Here is a 16,588-nt window from a genome sequence, read left to right on the forward strand (position 1 = left end):
ATTTCCATGACCAAGATCAGTCGGTTTAGCTAAAGAGTCTAAGTGGGTAGCTGGTTTTAATTTTTGCATACTTGACTTTTGCTGTTTGATTATTTCAGGCATCTCACTTCCTTGAGTATTACTTAGAGGAGGGATGAAAATAAAATGATACATGAAACCATGAAATAAAATAAAACTGGCATTCACAAAAGAGAAAGAGGAGATCTGGTTCTAAAACAAGCAAAATTTTACTGGAATAGACAGAGATGCTTTGTTTGTGCCAGGACTCTGTTTTTCCCAGAAAATTAGAAAAAACAGGATATAGGAAGGTCATCATTATTACCACAGGCACTTAATTAGATTTCTTAACTGTATCTTGATTGATCTGTAAGGTTTTTAGAGATAGGGAGCCAAAAGCATTAGGGGAAAAAATTGAATTTTATGGAAACCTTATCAAGTCAATAATTTTCCCTGGCTCCTTTTTTCATTCCTTGAATTCATTCACAAAGCAACACATCCCTTCAGCCCCAGCAGCACCTTCACAGCTGAGCCTGCCAGAGTTGGCACGGGGCTGAATGAGCTCTCTGTGCCCACTCTCTCTGCAGCTCTCCCCGTTTCACCACAGCGGGCCGGCCGGCACAGACGCCTGGCTCAGCACAGCCAGCGGTCATGTGGCATGGCCCAACATCAGTGGGATTTTTCCAGCTGCTAGCAAAGCGCTGCTGGGTGTGCAACACCGGCCAACAGATAGAGACGTGTCAGGTAGAAGGAGGCCTGTAGAGAAGTAAAGCCCCTACAAAATACTTTTGCAAATGGTAAGCAAAAAGGCGTTGATATCGAAATAAAGGTCTTATCATGATTATATTGCACTCAGACTTACTTCCCCTGCTACCCACCAGGATAGGGCCATGCAGGGGTGGGGGCTCATGGACCGTACAGCTCCTGGGCAGACAGACATTGCTGAAGGTCCAAGCTTTGACAGACAGAAACAAATCCATGGTGTTTTGGGGGTGGGGGTGGGTTAGCAGCCACCTGTTTATTTGAGAAGACAGGACTGAAATGATTAATAATACCTAGTTACCCACAGAAGACTTAGTCTCCATTTCTGCCACTGATACCTTGAACATGGAATCATTACTGGGTTTAGATGACGTCGAAAATAAGCATGATCCATGGAGGAGGACAATGTCATTTTGCACACATTTGGTAGTCTAAGCTTTCTACTGCAGGTTTATTTAAATGTGTGCATTTTGTTAAGAAACAAACAACAAAAAAATCACAGCTAGGACATACACTTCTCTAGGACATTTGCCAGTGCTGTCAAGGGCAGCTTTATGGGCAGGTATACACAGGTCCTAGGTGGAGATGATGTTCATTTTCCTCAGTAGGCTCAGCATGCATGCTTGAGTTCTCATGCTGTGGAAATCTGCTTGCTCTGACTAGCAGGTGGAGAAACAAATTATAGCAACCATCCCTGTAGGCCAGAAATATTCTACTGATTGTCACGGTAGTTAGGTGTGAGTTCTCATAGTCCTTCACCTTTGGGGGGATAATTTTGTCTGCAGATCAGTGAGTATTATCATCCACTCACTTCCCAGAGTGTTGTTTCAGCTCCATCGCCTTTTTCACTCATACCACAGAGCCATTAGGCATGAACTGTACTGGATTGCCTTAATGAAACACAGTGACTGCCATGCTCAGCTTTTGCTGCCCATTCTCCCTAGTCAGCCAGCCCTTGGGGGAGTAGCTATTGACCTCTCCCTCTTGATTCCTTTTCATGATGTATCCTAGGTCAGTGCCTCCACACTCCCTGTACTGTATCAAATTGTCCTGTTTATTTAAAAAAGCAGTTAACTAGAATGGAAGTTTTTCAGCTACTCCAGTCAAGTAAGTAAATAACTACATCTAATTTGGGACCTAAAATTATTTTGTTTCCCTCCATCTGGTCATATAGGAACAAGACAAATACCCAAAAGGTACAAAGGCAATAGCATGTAGCCAACAGCATGTAGTCCATCTAAAATGGACTTGCTTATGACTCTTTGGCACAGAGATCCAGGAAAGACTCTGATTGGACCAACACCAACTTAGAAATATTCCTAAGAAACCTGATCCCTCAGAAGTATCAGATGAGTCACAATTACTCATTTTCTCTTTCAGTTGGTTGGGGAGGGGGACATGGAGAAATAGCTTATTAATCTAAAAATTGCAACAACCCACATGTGGCTCAGTTACAGTGGCTGCCGCGTAGGGGAGACAGAGCCAAAATCCACCCAGCCTCCATCACTTCTCTCCCAAACTTGTAGCTCCGCCAATTCCTGTTGCAGCCAGATCCAAGGTATGAGCTGTCTGTGTAGGAGTATTTGTAAGTGGTATTTCTCCAAGACACAGTGTAACACTAACACACACACTCTGATAATCCAAATCATCATCTAGCCCTTCAAAAGGGCACACTAAGTGGCATGTTGGCTGATTTTTGCATTGTATCTCCAGGTCTACCAATCAATCTTTGTCTGCTTTGAAGACTTGGACCTGAGCAGCAGTGGGTTCCACATGAACATTCAACATATTGTAGGGAGAAAGGGGGATAAGTTAGCTCTAGAAGACTATGCTTTTGGTAGTTTAAAGACAAAAGAGACTTGTATCAGAAAACATTTGAGTACAGGCAATTTGAAAATACTCAGGTAATGTTATGACTGAATTACCTGACTATTTTCACAGTAAACTCAGCTATAGCAAACCTCCATTTATAGCAAAGCAAATTAAAGTCACTAATTGTTTCATATGTGCAATATGGGAATTGCAGTTTCATTTATAATGAAACTTTGATTACACCATAATTGTTCTGGCAGAAAAATGATTCCATTTTCAGAGGCTGCTGCTGTGTTTTCAGACTGTGTCTGTGTCTGCAGTAGTTTTTATATGCCTTGACTAGCATCGTGCAATCATATCTCTAGCCTTTCCCAGAACTGTGATTCATGTTGCCTGATTCTCAAAACCCAGACAAACTCAACATAAACACTCTCCTTTAGGTGGAAGAGCAAACAGAAATGCAGTGTTTTGGATAGCCTGGTATAAGTCCTGGCTGTTCTGTGCAGGATCCCAGGGGAAATATCCACTCATGCTTTTTACTTTGCTCACCAGACTTCTCCACTTGACATGTCCTCTAATGCTTTTCCTCTTACAGAAAGCCGCTGTTCACTTGCAGAGGGTGCTTCTACCGCTTACTCCCACAGCTTGTCTAGGAATAGCCTACAAAGTATGAGCATGTCTTCACTGAACATCTGGATTGAAAAAACATAATTGGAAAGACCTTCATGAACTTGTTCCTAAGGTAATTGAATAAAACACATTCCTCATTATTTTATCCCTCCTGTAATGTGTTTTTCTTCATCCATGAAGATCACCACCAAGGTAGTTATTGGTATAACTTTGAATGTTTGTTGGTATTTTTCCTATATGTTTGCACTGGTGAGACAGTGGTTTAGGACTCTGAACATTTTGCAGCAGAAATCTCATTTTCTTGGATTTCTATGTGCAATGTCTACAGGTCTGGGAGCTTTATAGAATAATACATGATAATAACCTGAAGTTTATCCACTGTGCTTCCTTTACAACTTTTCCGATGTTCTCTCCTATTACAAAGGAATACTATAGCTATTGGGTGGCGTAGGAGGGGAGCAACTCTACACCTCTAGCTCCATAGAAACCCTAGGGTAGTTACACATAGTACAGTGAAGGAAGAAGTATTTGTAATTAATGTCAACGGATATGGGCATGAAGTGACTGACAACACCATGTAATTGTGGCCCAAAGCAGGAAGGCTCGCAGCTGAGACCAAGGGTGTTGTTTCCATGTCATTGATACCAGGAATGAACCGTGAAGTAAATATTCATATCACTGGAGTGAAATGCATTCAGTTTCCTGAAGATCAAGTCTCTGTAGTCTGAAAGTGTGAGGAAAATGTGTCGGGCCACTTTCTGGACATCTTCTGGTGAAAATGAAACAGATTTCCAAGAGATGAGAAAATTAGCACCCCAAATGAAGCTGGTTTGCCAGATGACTTCAGCCTTTCAAATTAAACACTCTTCCACAATAAGACTTGCATTTTTCTGAGTAACAGTTGTAGGCATCAGCAGTAATATGCTTTAGCATTTAGCTGGCTTTTCTAATGAATTTTTATGTGTGACACATCTCTGGATGGAAAAACTGCCGTATTAACATTGAGAAGTGGAACCATTTTAACCTGGATTATTTAGAAGCTTTTCCTGTGCTTACATTTTATAAATACTAATGACACATTTTACTGCTCATGTTATAAATCATCCATGTGACACAGGCATTCACTTCTATATATGTGAGCACATCACTGAGTAAGATGTGTCACTATTTTAGATCTCAGTGGTCTAAACTGGGGAAACAGGTACTTCTGAAAGTCTGTTCATCCCTACATAGGACTTACAATATTCTGAAAATCTCAATGATGGGAGTCTGGCGTCATCAAATAATCTATCTTCAAATTTCTTCTTGTGATTTGTGTTTTTCTCTGAACATTTTTCAGCAATCTTATATTATCTCCTTGAAATTTCAATAATTTTGCATTCATGGAGGCTAAATTTATGGTAAATACGTCTGCATTTCTCAATATGTCATGGAGATCCAGGTAGGCTAAAACCCACCTTTGATCAGTTATAATAAATGTCTTGGTTCAGATAACATCAAAACATCCTTTAACAATTAACATTAGTACTGAAGTACATCCCATAATTGATTATGTCAAATTGCAATCTTGAACAAACATGCAGAGACATCTGACGATGCTGGAAAAATATAATGAGCAAATTTGATTGTAATGTATCATAAAACAAGTTAACATATGGAAAATGATTCAGATAATGCTGTAGGAATCTAAAGAGAATTCTTACTATGTTAGAATGTCATAAGCCAGACACTGTCATGAAAGGAAAAGAAAGGTAAAACTAATTAAAGCATTTCCAGTAAAAAGCACTTTTCATTACGAAGTTCCATATGTCAAAACCGAAACTATTCACAGAAGGGGGTTGGTTTTAGTAAGTCTCAGGATAATTTAAATTCAGAATTGTCAAAATACCTCTTTTTGGTTCTTTAAAGGAAAAGCCTTCTTTTCTGACACAAAAATCCTTTTATTTTCAGCAAATTTCGTTAATATATCATGAAAAAAATTTTGGTTTTTTTTTTAATCAAGAAAAAAGAAAAAGGAAAAAATCGTGATTTTATTAAAACTATCTTTTTTATTATTACAACATCACACAGAATTTCTTTTTTTTTTCCTCTTTGTCCTGACTGAGCTTTGAAATCTCAGAAATTCCTACAGATTAGAAACCTGCTTTGCATTCAGCTCTTGCACACATGTCAGCATTAGATTATCTCAGCATACTGTACCATTGGTTTTAGTTAGGAGTCATGAGACAATGTCAGCATTGTGAAACCTATCCAAACTTCCAAATTCTTTACTTGGGGGTCTATTTTTTTTGGACAGATGTATTTTTAAAATATTTAACATTTTGTGGGTTTTTTTTCCCCTAGACCTTATTACATTATATAAATAGCTATTTCATGATGTTAGGCCTTTCTCTATCATCCAGTGATAGACAGTTAATCCATTAGTGTGTATTCCATGAGCAAATCTTTTCATTTTCTGTTATATACTTCCATTGCTGGTTCCATGATTTTTTTATATGCAGTCCCTTTGATGTTACATAAATTAATTTGGAACCACAAGTAATTGACTGAGTTTCCTACATAAAAGCATTTACTATACTACTTTTTGACCTCTGCTCTCTCAAGTGCCAAGAGGAATGTTAGAATTCACACCACGTCTAGCAGGACAGCAAATCTGGGTTTGGGCATATTCAAACAGAATTTTAAAACTAATATCCATGCAGGTAACTTTTTAACTACTCACTGCTTACTTGGACATCTTTAGTTAAGACTATGGTGTCATCATGGCCAAAGAGGAACTAACTGCCTCTCCAGTAACAGCTCTGAAATCAGTGCAGGGACTACATGATAAAAGCAAAACCTTAACCTTCCCACAGATACTTAACATCAACCAAACTTAAGCATCAAAGCACTAGTTCAATGTACTAAGACTTGAGTCAGAGGCAGTTACCTGCTGTATCAGCTTCAATTTTGCAGGGAATTAGATGGCAGGTTTTTGTCATGAGCACAAGAGCAGCCTGTTCCCAAAGTGACTAAGACAGACTTTTGGGGCGTGAGGCAACACCTATGCTGTGTGTTGAGGCAAGATGCAACCATGTTCAGAGTTACTGGCTGGCAGACACCTGGAGACTCTGGATCAGCACTGTCTTGGCTTTGAGCTCCATGAGTCCATGGCTGCTCAGTGTTTGGTTTATTCAAATGCAGACAAAGCAATTTCCCTGTGTGCCATCTAGATCTATCCAAAGTGACTGTGAGGAGGGCCTGTACCCCTTTCACCAGAAGCAGCTGCAAAGGTCCTCGTAAGAGAACCAGACACTCAATGCAAATAGCTGATACCTCTGGACCAGTGACCCAGTGGAAATATTGACAGCTCTCCCACTAACCCCATAATGTTACTCATGCTTGATCTAGACGGAGACTCAGTCAGCTACTGCTCACGGGGCAGACACTAAAGCTGTACAGTCACCATGTCATTCATTTTGGTGTGTGGCATGGGGTCAGAGAAGATAGACATGCAGAGCCAGGAATCATTAACATACTAATACATATCTACCACTTACTGATGGAGTAAGACTCATAGTCATGTTCAACAGGACCATTGGGAGGACAAAATGCTGCATGTTAGTGTTTTTAGGGCAAACTCTGACCCTCTCAGACATCTAACAAGGAAAGGAACAAAGGCTTCAAATCATCAGTCTTTCACCCTACTGAGAACCAATAAAGGTTACCTTGTCACTCACTGACAGGTCCTACTTATGGCTACACTTAGTTGAATTAACCTAACTCTGACCTTGATGAAAGTCTCTGTTTTTATCACCCATACTGGAAAACTCAGACTTAATCTGAAAATACTCAAATCTGTTTGAGTTTTTTGTAGATCTGAGCAGGCTTGAATTGGGGCTACATAAAATTTAGGCTAAAATACTCCCACCCACCAAATAACCTTCCAAATCTTTCTGCAAGTCACTCCTAAGGGAGAGAAATGCTCTCTTGGTACTGTAACAGCTGATGAGAATTATTAGCAAAATCAGTAACATGTGACCTCCATCTTTTCTGAGTGCAGATGGACAATCCCAGGGCAGGGGGGACACAGAATGATATATAGCTGTGGGGGATGTTCATGTTCAAGTTAATGCAGGTGCTCAGGGTCTAGCCGCCAGCATTCAGGATAAATCAAAACCCAGTAAATCCCAATCTTGCTTCACTTTTCTGAGAAATAAATAAGAAATAACTCAACTGCAATCAATCAACTCTGCAGCATATGCAGGAAGGAAATCAGAAAGTTGCTTAACCTGTCATTAGAAGAACAACCATTCAGATCATCATCTGGGACATTTTTCTGATAGCCTGTTAACGGGACCCTGAACTGTCCTGAATACCATATGGATTCCTAACACACAGCATTCTCAACTTAATTTCTCAGAAAAGGACTGGCTGTATTTAAAAAGACTCACACTTTCAGTATACTGTTTCCTAGAAAGAAGCACCAAAACAGCCTCCTCCAGATTACAAGTTTGTGGCCAAAAATGTTCCAATGCCTTCTGCACAATTGCTGTTTTTAATATTCCTTGTCCCACCAGCTAGGAAATCATGCAAAAAATAAAATCAAAATACATTGACGTTTGCCTTAATGGGATGAAACCGAGTGTAAGGAGAACATGCATCTACAATCACATCTTCATGTCAGAGTTAAAGATGACAATAATTTAGTAGCTCAGTCAGCAGTAACATATTAACAACTAAATCCAAGAGCAGATGTCTTCAGTTTTGTGGCCTTACCGTAAGTAGTACAGAGACTCACCTCCAGCCAGCCAGCTTGCTATTATGGGAGGTAGGATTTTGCACCGTTGCACTCAAGCTGCACTCAGCACAGGTGCCTCTTTTACGCAAGTTTTGCCGTGGCCTTGAGGCTATGTAGCAAATATCAGGCATGTACCTGAACAGGAGATGTTAGAGGCTTAGTGTGCACATCTATACATCAGTATCAAAGAGTGTCCATCTGAAAGGTGTCCAAGCAGAGAGGGTTCTGACTGGAAGTTGCCATCCATCTTCTACCCCTGAATTTTTATTTGGATAGATCTGGCCTTTTCTCAATACTGTCTCCTCTGAGATACAAAGTCAGGGGGTAAGAAGGTTTAGTATATCTCAGGTTAATGCTAGATAACCATCTAGCATTAGATGATGCTCAGTGTTTAAAGGTTAAACCTTATCACACCAACCTCGGGACCATGCATCCAAAATATGGATCAAAGCAAGCCAAATCCACCTTGTCATAAAAATGGAGTTTGCCTGTAACAGATCCAGACATCAGGGCAAGCAGGAGCCATAAGGATCACAAAAGCAATAGCAGGAAATATCAGCAACTGCTCAGGCTTCATCCAGAACATGCATTATGCTGTGTTATGTTTAATAGAATCCAAATTCTGTATGTGGTTGGGTGAAACATGCTGAAGTTTGGCTGCTTCCTGTCATTATGCATGAAAATTTCACCTAGTGATGATAAATACTGAGCCATAAACCTCTGCAGAGTTCAAGAAAGATTTCTTGTTTTCAAAGTGTTCTTCTGATGTTACAACATGTGACTCAGGACTTATTACATACGGCTGTTCCTTTTAATCTAGTGTACTTAGCTTCAATGTCAATTTTAAACATTCCCCCTGGAGCTACATGAAGAATGAAGTCTTGATCATTGCCCAGCTTTATGAAAATTCAATGCAAGCAATTATGAGTTGAACCCTGAGAAGGTCACATTTATAAGTAAGAGCAAATAAGGGAGCTTAGTGAGATTGACTACTCTGTGAGTAGCAGAGACAAAACGAATTGCAGATGTGTACAGCTGCTTACTGCCTCCACGGTGCTTGCTGACCTGATGTCGATCATCACATGAACTCCAGGGTGCCCTCCCCATGCTACTGCCCAGAAAGCACTGATCCAGGTGATAGTGCTTCTTCAAGTGAGGCAGGAGGCAGACATGTGAAGGAACAGGGACTGGAATCACCCCATAACCCAGGTACCACTCCAGCCAACAGAGTCTTACTCTCTCCCAGTGGCCTCTCTGTCTTTGACCTGCTTGGGTTTTTTGAAAGTTTTGGGGTAGGGTTACCCCAAACCCTTTTATGAGGGGTTTTTGATTGCAAGTTCAAAAAATCCTCATTTCAGTGCTTATGTTGTATTGAATTATGCTGGCTGGAAAGGACTTAATACCTCTCCTCCTCCCATTTTATGTTATCTTTCTCTACCACTAAGTGAAATAAAAAATACAGGTTAAAAAAAAAGCTTGTTTGTATTTCACTTCTCCTCTTTTATTGCATTTTCTTTTTGCCTTTCTACATCATAACTTTAAACTTCTCCTCTTTTTGGAAAAGCTACCAAAATGTAACAAGTGAAATAAGACTTTGCAGTCCTGCAGAAACTGATTAATTCGAAATGAAACTACCTTTGATACGGTAAGTTTTTCAAAACAATCCTTTTTTATTCTGCCAGCCCCACTATTCAATTTTGCAGGCTTGAAATGAAATAGATGTATAGTTTCCTGTGAGTCCTGTATGACTTCAGAAGAATTAAAGTGATTTACATTTTGTTATTTTAATTTTACTTCATTCATTTCATCAGCCTTCAAGGAATACTTTTGTAACTGTCAAATGTTCATAATTTATCACAATAAAGGGCTGGTGAATGGGCTTAGGTATAATTTCCTCTCCTAGTCTAAACCAGAACTGCTAAATTAATACATTGTAAACATGCTGAGATAACTGCTAACAGTGAGTCTTAAATCTCTCTCTTAAATGGTAGAATCCTCAACAGTTTGCCTATGGACAAGCTAATTCCTGGCATCACTCAGACTGAGGAGTTCTCATGCACCACATGCATGAACTGAAAGAAAATTTTGTTTATGGATTTACAACATAAAATTGTATAGTCATAGAAACTGAAAATTAAATGTAGTAAAAATCTTCTTAAATAGACATTAGTGTGTCCAATTTACAGGAGGTTTTTGCTTTTTTCCAGTCCTTATAGGTTTGCATTTGGACTAAAACAGATATAAATTGCTACTGTTCCAATCTGGTAGCATTTCAGATACTAACTAGGAAAGAGATAAAACTAGTAAGTATGCAGCCTATATTTGTGAAGTGATTGACAAAAGTGCTGCAAAACATGGGGCAGTATAGGTTAGGAGTGACAGCATTTTTACAAGACACATGGCTTTGTAAAAATTGTAATGTATTTTCTTGTTATATTTCATAAAAAATAATTCCGTACATCTGCTAGCTTACTACAGGCAGTAAATCAGACTGTCCTTCCTTATTCTTTTGTTCTGGCACATAAAATTTCTACAGTTCATATATATTTTGGCAACTACAGGGATTATATTGAAAAAAGGGAAAAGTATCCTTCCATATTCACACTGCTTTATGCCAGGCATCTAATATTAGACAGCTGATTTCATAGTTGACACAGATTAGTAGTGCCTTAGACCTAACATCTCTCAACCCATATTTGTCCATTAAATAATTTTGAATCTTGTAATACAAACTAGATGAATAATAGTTTCCCAAGGGTATAGAATTGCTCATTATGTCAGCATCAGTGTCTGATTCGTGCTTTTGGCTGTGGCAGTAAAAGGACTTGCAACTCCCCTTTGTGCTAGTTGAGTCTTCCTTGAAAGAGGCAAAGAAAATAGAGCAGGTTTTTTCAACTTCCTTTAATCTTTATTTTTGCTGTCACTAAATAGTAGCTTCTAACTCTGTGTAATAACATGGAATTGCAATTAATTAAATCCAAGGACTGTAAAATATTTAGTGCTGAAAAGGAAGCTGCCACAAAATCTATTTGTACACCTTATTAAAAGGAAAAGAGCGGTGCAACTGGAGAACTTATAAAACTTGACCAGTGGAATCTCTTTGATAACATTCTTGAGAAGTGCTCGAGAAGTGGGGCCATGTGAACTTCATGAAGTTCAACAAGGTCAAGAGCAAGGTCCTGCACCTGGCTCCAGACAATCTCTGGTATCAATACAGGCTGGGGGATGAAGGGATTAAGAGCAGACCAGCTGAGAAGGACTTGGGGCTACTGGACATGAGCTGTCAATGTACACTTGCAGCCCAGAAGGCCAACCACACCCCGGGCTGCATCAAAAGCTGCATCAAAAGAAGTGTGACCAGCAGGTCAAGGGAGGTGATTCTCCCCCTCTATTCCCCTCCAGTGAGACCCCACCTGGAGTACTGCATTCATCTCTGGGGCCCCCGGTGTAAGAAGGACATGGACCTGCTCAAGCAGGTCCAGAGGAGGCCATGAAGATGATCAGGGGGATGGAACACCTCCCCTATGAAGACAGGCTGAGAGTGTTGGGCTTATTCAGCCTGGAGAAGAGAAGGCTCTTGGGAATACCTGATTGCAGCCTTTCAGTACCTAAAGCAGGTTTATAAGAAAGATGGGGAAAAACTTTTTAATAGGGCCTGTTGTGATAGGACAAGGGACAATGGTTTTAAACTAAAAGAGGATGGATTTAGACTAGATATAAGGAAGAAGTTCTTTATGGTGAGAGTGGTGAAACACTGGGACAGCTTGTTCAGAGAAGTGGTAGATGCCCCATCCCTGAAAATGTTCAAGGCCAGGTTGGATGGGGCTTGAACCATGAGCAATCTGATCTGTCTGAAGATGTCCCTGCTCATTTCAGGGGGGGTTGGACTACATGACCTTTAAAGATGGCCTTCCAACATAAAATATTCTATGATTCTATGATCCAAAAGGCTATGGAAATTCTATAGGCTCTGATGTTTTGAACAAAGTGAACCTCTTATGTTATGACTTGGACCTAAATAAGTAGGATAATTAAAATAATGATAATATTTATTCAACACATGCATTTAATTTGGAATAGGACTCAATCATTCATAAGTGTTGTAGAAGTGAGAGCTACTGGATGTGATTTTATAAGCTGTGTTGGGGAGCTCAGTGTTTTTCGCATTTCTTTTCAATTACTCGGATGTGCATCTTCCTCACTACACACTAAGGGTGCAGGATGGATTCAATCCAGATCACATGGATAAGCAGTGGGCAGCCATGAGATCTGCCTCAGTGCGCACCTGCAACTGCAAACAGTGTGCCAAAGCTGCGGACATGTTCAGCAGATGGTTGGGAGCATTTGGGGCATGACGGAGCACATGGAACCATTGTCAACAACTAGACACAGGCAGCTAAGAGAGATTTTCCCTCACACACACAGCCAGTCTATTTGGGGAATTAAAATGAATATGTAAGAAAAAAACACCAAGCCAAAAACATTTGGTAGAGAAAACAGGACACTGACACCAGAAGTGAAACTGCCACAGGAGTCTTACACTAAAGGTTATGCCCAAATAGAAGTATCTCTGAGTTGTATTAATATTTACACATCTGTGTTATAGTTCTCTAAAAGTCTTGCTGCTTCTTTTTCTCCTTTAACTTCAGACAGCCACATGCCTGTGAAATGTTTTGCCTGACTTGGGAGGGAAATACACTCCTCTGCTTTTCTATGCTAGATTATCAATTATGTTAAAGACTTCTCTGCCTACTAATGAGAGAAGGAGAGGATGAGCTTTCACTGAGAACTTTTCTTTGAAGTGAAGATCTTTAGTAGAGCTCTCTCATTTCTAAGGACACTATAATCATCTTGATGGGAGAAAAAAAAAAAAAAAAAAAAAAAGGATTCTGGCTCTGTACCTATCTTCCTCCCACTCTCCCCCTCATTTTCCTTCTCCCGCTCCCTTATGCACACGTGCACATGCTCACGCACACACACACTCTCTATGGGCTATGGAGGTAGCAACTTAAAATTCATGTGTTTTTTGAACTGCAAGTTTACATCCACACAGGTACAGTTATTTTTTTCAAAATGGCCCATATCTGTAACACATGCACACCAGCACTCACACACCATACTTCAAGGACTTTACTTTTATTCCTTTCAGTACACTTTTACTGTTTTGATCTTTATTTTCCCCACACATCCTGTCAAATCTTTTGCAAATGAATTTTATAGACACAAATATTTGCTCTAAAGGAATTTGGAATTATAAACACCCACACTCAAGGAGACTTTACTTTAAACACGAATGCTTTGCTATGGAAATACTTGCATTCTTCACTCAGGGAATAAAATCTGCATCTTGTCTGACCACTTCCAACCAGGCAGCACAGCTTGAGTTACAATTATGCACCATAATTCCCTGTGATAGAAGTATACTGACAATAATCAATTCAAATGCATTCAGATAAACAATTTCAAAGTAAATGCATATTGCTGGAAGATGCTCAGCAAGCAGAAAAAAGAAAAGCCTAATATGTTACTTCTTGGGAATAGCGCGCTCTGCCCTTATGCTGATATATTCTTTGGGAACACTTTAACACAGTACCTATAATTAGTGAGCATTTCATAATCACCTTCTAGAGAACGAAATCTCTCAGTAACACTCGGGGAGATTTTGCAGGCGTTGTAGTGCACATGGTTCTTGTATCAGTAGAAGGAAGGTTGCAGGAGGGGGGGGGGGGGGCCTCTAAAACATTACCAGGAGGCATCAACCTCAGTTCCCTGTAGCAGACTACATTTCTCTTTGAGAAATACTCGTGAAATCCTGGTCTCACTGAAGCCCGCGGGCATTTTGACAGCCGCTCCCCCAGCAATCCAGCTAGGGAATGGCTTCATTTACATTGTGCAGGGGTGGGGGGAGAGCAGTGTGGTATGTGGGGGCACAGTCAGGTGCTCCTTTCCTTACCTGGATGAGGAGGTGACCTGTGTGTGGGCTGTGTCCCAGCCCGGGGAGGCAGCAGGCAGCTCTCTCCCAGGCACTTCACTTGTGCCCTGCTCTAGCAAAGCCCCTCCGGCCACTCTTGTTCTGCTCTGCCCACCCCTCTCCCGGTCACACCCCAAGGCTATGATGTCTACGGGCTAAATGTGTTCCTTTAAATAAGATTAACTGCCTGTGATAGTATGGAGAGATTACCGTGTGGTTTTTAACCCTTTGAGTGTCCTGGGACAAACTCTATGAGCCTCGCCCTGGCACACAGAGTGCTGCCACTGCTGCCCGCCAGTGCGTTTTCTATTGAGTCGGCACGCCGGGAGACGTGAAAACGATGACTGGACATCAGTCTGATGTGTGGTCGTGCTATGCAATTATTCTGTCACGTGTCTTGTAAGAGGAGAGAGTGGTACAAAGAGCTGTGGAAAACTGGGCAAGGACTGTTGTTCTTGTAACTATCTTTGAGCTTAATGTTTGGTAATTACATAGGTGTAAGAAGGACCCGAGTTTATAAGCCCTATTTCCTTTGAAAAATCAGCCTAGTGAAGGAAATGTCTAGAAAAGAAATTCTGCAAAAATTTTACTTCTGGTACTGCTTGCCAGGTGTTTGAGAACTTAAAAGGAATAGATGACCAACAAAAAAAAAAAAATCAGTTTTCATCTTAATGCAATTTTTTTCCATTTCTTTTCTTTCTCTACAAACTTGAATTTGGTAAGATACGGCTGCACATTTACAAAATATATTAGTTGATTCCAGCTCACTCCCTGGCCTCCATGGATCCCTGCACCTCCTCCTGTTAGTAAGCATCCCCAATAAATTCCCTGTTTCTCACTTTGAACCAAAGAAAGCCTTTATGACATTTCATGTTAAAATGTATTTACCTGAAATAATTGCTCAGAAGTGGTCTACAGGATTTAGACTGATCAGAAGTATTCTATAGGATTTAGACTGTGAAAGTCAAAGGATTTAGACTGTGATAGTGCTCTGTGTCTCAAAGAACGGAGCAAAGAATTTATAACCAAATGGCTTTGTGGTAATCAGACTAGATCAAGACTGCACCTTATGTATAATGCATAATAATAAATCTCTTTGATTTCCTGTAGAATTTCTAATGTGTTCATGTTATAGTATTGTTTCACAGTTACTGGAATACTTGGAGAGAAAAGTTGGGAGACAACTGTACAAAAACTGGTCAGTATTTCTGAGATGTTCAGCCAAAATGTGGAAGGTGACTATGTTTTTCAAGTACCCGAAAGCAGCTAGTTAATAGGGTGATTTGTTCATTGTTAAGAGGGCGATGGGAAGAGCATTTGTAAGACTAAACTTTCACGCAAGGGTAAGTTAGATTAATGGTTTACAAAATGTTCTGGGTAAAGTAACTCTTTTACCTGCAGGGTTTTATGTAGGCAGGCATGTGAGAAGTCTTGTTTGCAGTACTGCAGGGTTGGCATGCACTGCTTATTTAGATTCATACCTGCAAAGCCAGTAGTTATTTCATGCCATCAGAATGAATTTGGAACAGATTCCTTTGCTCTTTCCAAGAGAGATCATTTGTGAGAAGCCCTCCTGGGGCAGGTTAGACTTGTTCTTTCTTTAACCTTCACACCTTTTGAACCATATGCTTTCGAGGAGGATGTTAAAAGGGCATTGAAGGATGTTGGTCAAAGCATAAGACCAGATTCTTAAGTCCTAGATTCTTTGTCTATATCTAGCACAGAGATCCTGTGTGGCCTGGAGCTTGTTGTCTAACTTTTTATGTGCCTCAGATTAATTTGCACTGAAATTGTAAAATGTGTCCATCTCCTGAGTAGGTAGCTGATATTAAAACTTGTTTTTACTCTAGCACAGGACATGTATGGATAAGAGGAAGCTGGGAGCTACACTTCATCACTGCTTGTATCTCACTTCCAGATAATCAGTTCCTAAGGTCTAAGTTAGGATGGACATGGTTCTGGGAGATGCCAAGCAGCCACATCTTCCACTAACCAAGGTGGCAGCAGAGGGAACTGAACATCTCCTGGGAGATCCGAAAGTATAGAGCAAAGTCAGTGTACATACACAAACACTGATACATATATACACATATACACATGTCTATGCACACATATCAGCCAATTAGCCCGATAAACCTAAATAATTCTATGACTCTATAAACTAGCTAAAATTCAAGAAGAATTGGTTTAGCTATGGGTATAAAACAACTATATAAATCAGATGTTTCTCTTCCTTGAAATCCCAGTCATTTTCAGAGAACATATATGGAGTTTATCTCCTTAAGTGCAAGTAGGAGCAAAGTGCAGCCAGCCCTTTCCTTACACTCCATTTCTAGGATTGCTTTTCCAGAGAGTTCTTGACATAAGAAACTGAATTTCCATCCCAGATGAAGGTGACTACACTTTTCTTACCATCTGTTTTCTTCTTTCACAGCTTTCGAGAGATGCAAGAAGACGTCTCAGATCATGTGCCTTGGTTATGGCCATGGTTTGGCATGTGGCCGATTGCCTGGGGCAGCAACTCTTAGAAACTCCCATTCTCTCTTACTACAAAGGGCTTTAATTGCGTCTTCAGCTCAGACATAAACGTGTCTTGCACATGTGGTGGGCTGAATACAGTCTCTAGTTGTATGGCA

The sequence above is a fragment of the Athene noctua genome, chromosome 1 (assembly GCF_965140245.1).
Source record: "Athene noctua chromosome 1, bAthNoc1.hap1.1, whole genome shotgun sequence".
NCBI lineage: Eukaryota > Metazoa > Chordata > Aves > Strigiformes > Strigidae > Athene > Athene noctua.